This window comes from Etheostoma spectabile, chromosome 10 (assembly GCF_008692095.1).
Source record: "Etheostoma spectabile isolate EspeVRDwgs_2016 chromosome 10, UIUC_Espe_1.0, whole genome shotgun sequence".
NCBI classification, from domain to species: Eukaryota; Metazoa; Chordata; class Actinopteri; order Perciformes; family Percidae; genus Etheostoma; species Etheostoma spectabile.
Window position 1 is genome coordinate 598,756 of NC_045742.1, and position 6,153 is coordinate 604,908.

General features: G+C 41.6%; 1 protein-coding gene across 1 annotated transcript in view; it reads right to left on the bottom strand.

Annotated features, from left to right (window-relative positions):
- insb (preproinsulin b) overlaps window positions 1–1,405 on the bottom strand; it is a 2,742-nt gene extending 1,337 nt beyond the window's left edge. The window contains exon 1 of the mRNA XM_032528087.1: window positions 1,107–1,405. The gene's annotated coding sequence lies outside the window, so the exon portion shown is untranslated. The remainder of the gene's footprint in view (window positions 1–1,106) is intronic.
- Window positions 1,406–6,153: the final 4,748 nt, after the last annotated feature.

Here is a 6,153-nt window from a genome sequence, read left to right on the forward strand (position 1 = left end):
GACCTCTTCTTGATGACACTTGGGCATTACAAAACCACTTTCTTTTAATAACTTTAGATATAGATATGTTACGATGTTCGTTTGAAATTCCACCAGATAGCTTCAGGCTTTGAGAGTATGATAACTGATAAAAAACACTGAGGGCATGCAGTAATACCCCAACTCCAAATAAGGGCTTTGAAGTTAGCAGAAAACTGAACAATTCATTATTTCATTGGAAGTCAAAGAGCAGGAATGAAAGCCGCTGGGACACAAGGTCCGCTGAAAAGACATTAGGTAATATTTGACTTAAATCTCTAAAGCCGAAGCTAGAGTGAGTCAAAGATTAAGATTTTTTTGTCTTGATGACCTAGGTTGACTTCAATCAGTTATTTACTGAGGTGAGCTGGTAATGATACGTCTAAATCCCTGAAATAATTGGATAGGCTTAGTGCTGGTTTAAAGTTCAAATCAGCCCTAAGACTCTACCAGGGTGGACTGTAGCGTGTCTTTGGTCATATTTAAATTGTTCATTTAGGTTATGTTTAATGTTCTTTCTATACAATGCCCTATTGAAGTAAATGAGTATTGGTTTGATTTTAATTCCTTTTTATTCCCAGGATTTATCAAAGCACCATCTATTACAAGCTAGACAGGATGCCTTTGTCCCGACACCATCGCCGTGGATACTGTCAGTGTTTCCACAAGGGCACTCCACACCTTGCTCTCTCAGGTTTAGCAGCTCTAATGCTCAGGAGTGGGAGTGATCTGGCCAAGATTACAGAATTTTCATTTGTCAAATCCCATTTGTGATGGATACTTACCAGAGTTGGAAGTTCAGCTCCTGTTTCAAGGTGAAAAACATATTTAGCAGTCATTTGGAAGCTATATAGACCTTTTTGTGGACATTTTATAGTGTACTGCAGACTATTGGATTGAAAATGAATCATTTTAACAGTGTCTTTAACAATGCAGCTGTGCCAGCCTTTACTACATTGGCAGAGTGCTCTTTCTATCCCTCTTGGCTGTGTCCCAAGCTCGTGCAACTCTTTACTCTCATCCCTGGTTATTATACACATCAATTTAAAAAGTTGAAATCTTAAGGGAATACAGAGAAATTTGCTTACCCTTGTTGAGGCTTCAGTGAAGCAGAGCCGTTGTTTGTTACAAATAAAAAGGCTAGGTCTATAAGACTAGAAGGGTACAGAGAAAATCTCCACCTGGCTAGGTATAACTTTCCCCTTTATAACTCTGCACCTGGCTTTTGTCGGCCACAGAGGGAAATGCCTGGTCCTCTCATTAACACTCTGACCCGTAAGCATGTTGATCCTGCTCTTGAGTGGCACTAAGTCATTTAACTGAGTGGGAAAAAACATCAGGGTTGGGATAGATTGAAGGGATGGCAGCCACAGATGGAGACGCACAATTTAATCCCTTCTGTCCTGACTGGCACCTCTCACACTCTCTCACACTCTCTCACACAAGACAAACGCGTCATGTTCTGATCACGCACTGTAGATTAGAGCGCTTCCAGGCGTGTTTAGGGACCACTAGGGGTGGCTGTAAGGTAGAGCTGTGTGCATGAGGAATGAGAAGTCTGTCTATCCCTCTTACAATTATTTATTTATTTAAACGACTATAAATTAGAAATATCATGATGTAGATTAAAGGTAGGCTATGAAGGAAAGACAGTTGCACACTAGTTGCCACGATGCAAAGAATGACTAAATAATTAATCAACATGACAGTCTTCAGGGTATTGATGCACATATCAGCTCAACAGACATGAAATGGGGATGAGTGTTCTCACTTACATATTGTAGGAGAGTGAGAGTACCTGACTCATATGCAATGTATCACATCACATTAGTTATTAATGAAAGCGTATACAATGTATCCAAAAAGTCTGCATATGGAGCGCCCTGGTAGCTCCTGGTGGAGCGTACCTCCCCCTGTACAAAGGCTCAGTCCTTACCTCAGCAGCCGTGGGTTAGATACCAATCTGTGGCCCTTTGCTGCATGTCAATCCCCCACTCTACCCTTTCCTTTTCCTTAAAGTAGTTGGAGACAAAATAAAGCTCTTATTTTGTAGAGCTATTTAATACTAAGTCAAACTGAATTTGGCCCTCAGGGCTCAGCTCTCCAGTTTGTATCTGCAGGAAATGGTGGTGTGTGTTTATGCGTATCAGCTGAACTGTCCCAAAAGCAGGAATTATTTTCCTAAAAAGTGTCTTAGGTCTCATTGCAGCATTGAATTGCAAGGTATTCACCAGCTGCATGCTCACCTTGGAAAAACATCCAGTGCTCATCCATTTTAATAAGTGAGACAGCTTTCTGTAATTATCTGAAGAACAAGAGATTGATAGAGCTATCACTTGTAATTGCCCTGCCATCATCTAAAGCTCTTGGATCATGTTACATTATTTACGTGTATTCTATCTGTGAATGCAGATCTACATTTGCATGCTGCTATGTTTATCCTGTCTTCTCAATCCATTTTTCATTGAAAGCTGTCCACTAACAACATACCTGCTTTACAAATCCTTTTCCAGAATTCCCAGCAGGTGTATGCTATGCAATGTCTAAATATCAAACTCCTGATTTAATGTTTCATAGTAAGTCATTACATTAATACAGCGCTTTTTAGATACTCAAAGCCCTTGTGTTGTGTACTTTACTTATACTTTGAAAGATCCAATGCATAATAATAATCTAAACATATCAATGTAAAAATAAATGCGATATGAACAACAAGATTTGTGTGTGTGTGTGTGTGTGTGTGTGTCTTGCCATGTGTTTTTGTCTGCGGTATATGGTCAGATTTTGTCACTGATACCTTTGCAACCATGCTCTCTCTCTCTCTCTCTCTCTCTCTCTCTCTCTCTCTCTCCTCCTCTCTCTCTCTCTCCTCTCTCTCTCTCTCTCTCTCTCGCTCTCACGATCTCTCTCTCTCTCTCTCTCTCTCTTATTTATGTGGTTATTTGATGCAGAAGCAAGCCTAACGTAACACAAAGCTGAAGGTTTTTCATGTGGAAGTTTTACCCAACACAATCAGAGACTAATTAACTATGATATACTTGGGAAATGTATAATGTACAGTAACAATCATGTAACTTTAGCGGTGTTTATGTATAATAACTGTTTATCAAGCTGGAATGATCACATACTATAAGACAAAGAAGAAAAACAATGTGATGCTAATTTCCCTAGCTCAAGAGACGTTTTTCATCACTGCCCACTACCCGTAAAATTCTTCAAAAACTACATCCAACTTTTGAGTCCTATTTCATGAATGCTCAAGTCCCATTTCATAAATCCTCAAGTCAAAGTCATCAGGGCCATAGTCGAAGGCGAGTCAAGAGTCCAGAGAATAGAAACTCGAGTCTGACTCCGAGGCCCGGACTCCATCACTGGCTCATGTCATCATCTAGTAATTCAATGGATGACACGACAACATGTGTTTTATTAGGATTTGAGTCAGCTCATGTGGCAATGTTTGATTGATCACACTGTACGGTGCAAAGTCAGGACAAATGTATAACATCGAGGCTAGCGGCCTCGTTGATAGACGGTTGAAGATGTGTGAGGATTACGCTCGCAGTGGCAATGCTAACGCGCAGATGCCATGCAAATATGTTAACAATCAGTTCACTTGCTAGCATTTGCTAATGAGCACAAAATACAAAGTACAGCTGAGACCGATGGGAATGTCATTAGTTACTAACTATGACTAACAGGAGGAGTGAGGACAGGTCTTTCAGAGAACCTTGCCCATGAAAGGATGGTCTTTGGAGGATTGACAAAAGAGAGAGGAGGAAAACCACCCAGCACCTTGGCATTGTGATATGAGAAAGTGTAGAACCAGGAAAGGTCCAACTTGGTCATGCTTTGAAACTTGATCCTCCGGGCAACAGAGCACAATGGCACGAGCTGCAAACATCCTTCTCTCCCCGGTCGCATGGCTGCTTCAAACACGCACATCAAATAGCAGAGGACTGGCAGACGCCCTAGACATGCAGACAGACAGAAGTTGGGTGGAAAGTCGGCTGGGTCCCTCAGGTGGGAGTTGCGTAACTCTTCTTCTCTTTTACTGTGTTTGAGGAGATGAAAGGGAGTGAGGAGTTCAGCCCAGTGAGATGTTGTTAATCTGCTCTGATAGTGAGCCTTTTCACTCCCATAATTATCCCTGACTTTCTGAGGATGGAAGAGACTTAGAACATCAAAAAAAAAAATCGTTGACTTACAGAACAGCAGACAACAGAATCAGCTTGGATCATTATGTTTTCATGTGAGAGGTTGAACCGAAAGAAGGCAGAAGTGATGAGGAAGATTTACGTCAACTCTGAGAACTGGATACTGATGCTAAGGCTCCTTGAAGATTCATCTGTAGTGTAGACAGAGCAAATATTTGAATACAGAACGGCAGCCAAAAAAAAATCACTGAGAAAATGAAATGATGAAAGAGAAAGCATCAAAAAAGTGTCAACAAAAAGTTAAAAACTTTTTTTTATTGATTCTTTCGCAAGGGCAAACAGTTTGGATTCTGGCAGATAAAGCAACCATGTCATATGCAAACATTGACTTGTGCATTTGTGTGCATAAACACACGTACACACACACACACACACACACACACACACACACTCACACAAGACAGAATGGACACAGCCGCCTGTTTCAGACACTGTCCTCCATGTGTGTCATGGCCTCCTGGCTCAGATCCACGGCAGAACGCCACAGAGTTTCAGAAAGTGTGTGTGTGTACGTGTGTGTGTGTGTGTGCAACTGTTAGTGGGAGGAGTGGGCTGCCCCGGTGTCTGCTCTCTCCTGTCCTGCCATTGACAGTTGCTGATCCAGTACTAACCTTTGTCATGACCTAATTTGATGTGCCACCTTTGTCTGGACCCTTACAGAACACACACAGTAATAATGAATCAAATGAAATCTTATAATTCAACTGAAAAAAAACTCTACTTCATTCATAACACTCACACACACACACGCAAACACACACGCAAACACACACACACACACACACACACACACACACACACACACACACACACACACACACATTTGAGCAGATTAGAATTTAGAGTTGACAGGCGGGGTTGGGAACAGAGCTTGGGAAGAGCATGGTTTGACAGCTGAGAAAATGACTACATGTTATAAATGTGACAAGTCCCCAAGAGAGAGGTGAGGCAGGACAGAATGATGGCCAGTTTGATTTTCAGGCCAGAAAATGGATTTCTATTTAAACCCTCGTGTGACCGGCCTTTTCGAGTTGAGCTCAGCGTGAGACAAGAGAATTTCATTCAGAACTGGCATTTTTCTAGTGTGCGTGAGGTGTCGTTTAGTTTGATGGATTGATATGAGAGCGCCTCGCCTCTTCTCTGAAGGGATTTTTATTCTTCACACCATATCTGAAGGGAAAAGAATGTTGTGTCTCTTTGTATTGCAGCCCCTCCCAACTGGGAATTAGAACCCTCCAAAGCACCAATAAGAAGCAGTATCAGCTTGAAATGTGCTCGGTCGCTTACGTTTCTCATCGGAAGAGGGTGTTGATTCACTTTTGCTTGGGATTGATGTGCTGTTGATGTTGTCAGCATTCAAAATCGGTTTTACGATAGCATCCATTTTAGACATAGAGATCAGGCCTGACCCTCCATGAACCTGCATGGCTTCTGTCCAAGCACCAAGTCCACATTAAAAAAACTAATTTCTACTAAGCTGAATGGATATCCAGAAGATGGCGCTCACACACAGCGGTTCAAAGCACATACATTATTCATGACATTACATGGACTAAACGTGTAAATAGTATTACATAAAATAAAAACCTGGTATATTTGCCAAACCTGTCCCAATTCAACCCTGGAGAATACTGAGAATTTGGAGCCCGGATTGAACCTGGCAGGTCAGGTTGGACCCAGTCGGGTTTGGGCAGAGAATCAAAGTTCTACCACCATGCTGCACTTAGCCATAGCAATGCTTTGAGCTAAATGCTAACAGCAGCGTGCTAACTTGCTGATGTTTAGCAGGTATAATGTTTGCTATATGGTCACCATCTTAGTTTAGTGTGTTAGCATGCTAACATTAGCTTATTAGCACTAAGTACATCGTACAGCTGAGGCTGATGGGAATGTATGCATTTTGCAGGTATTTAGTCATAAA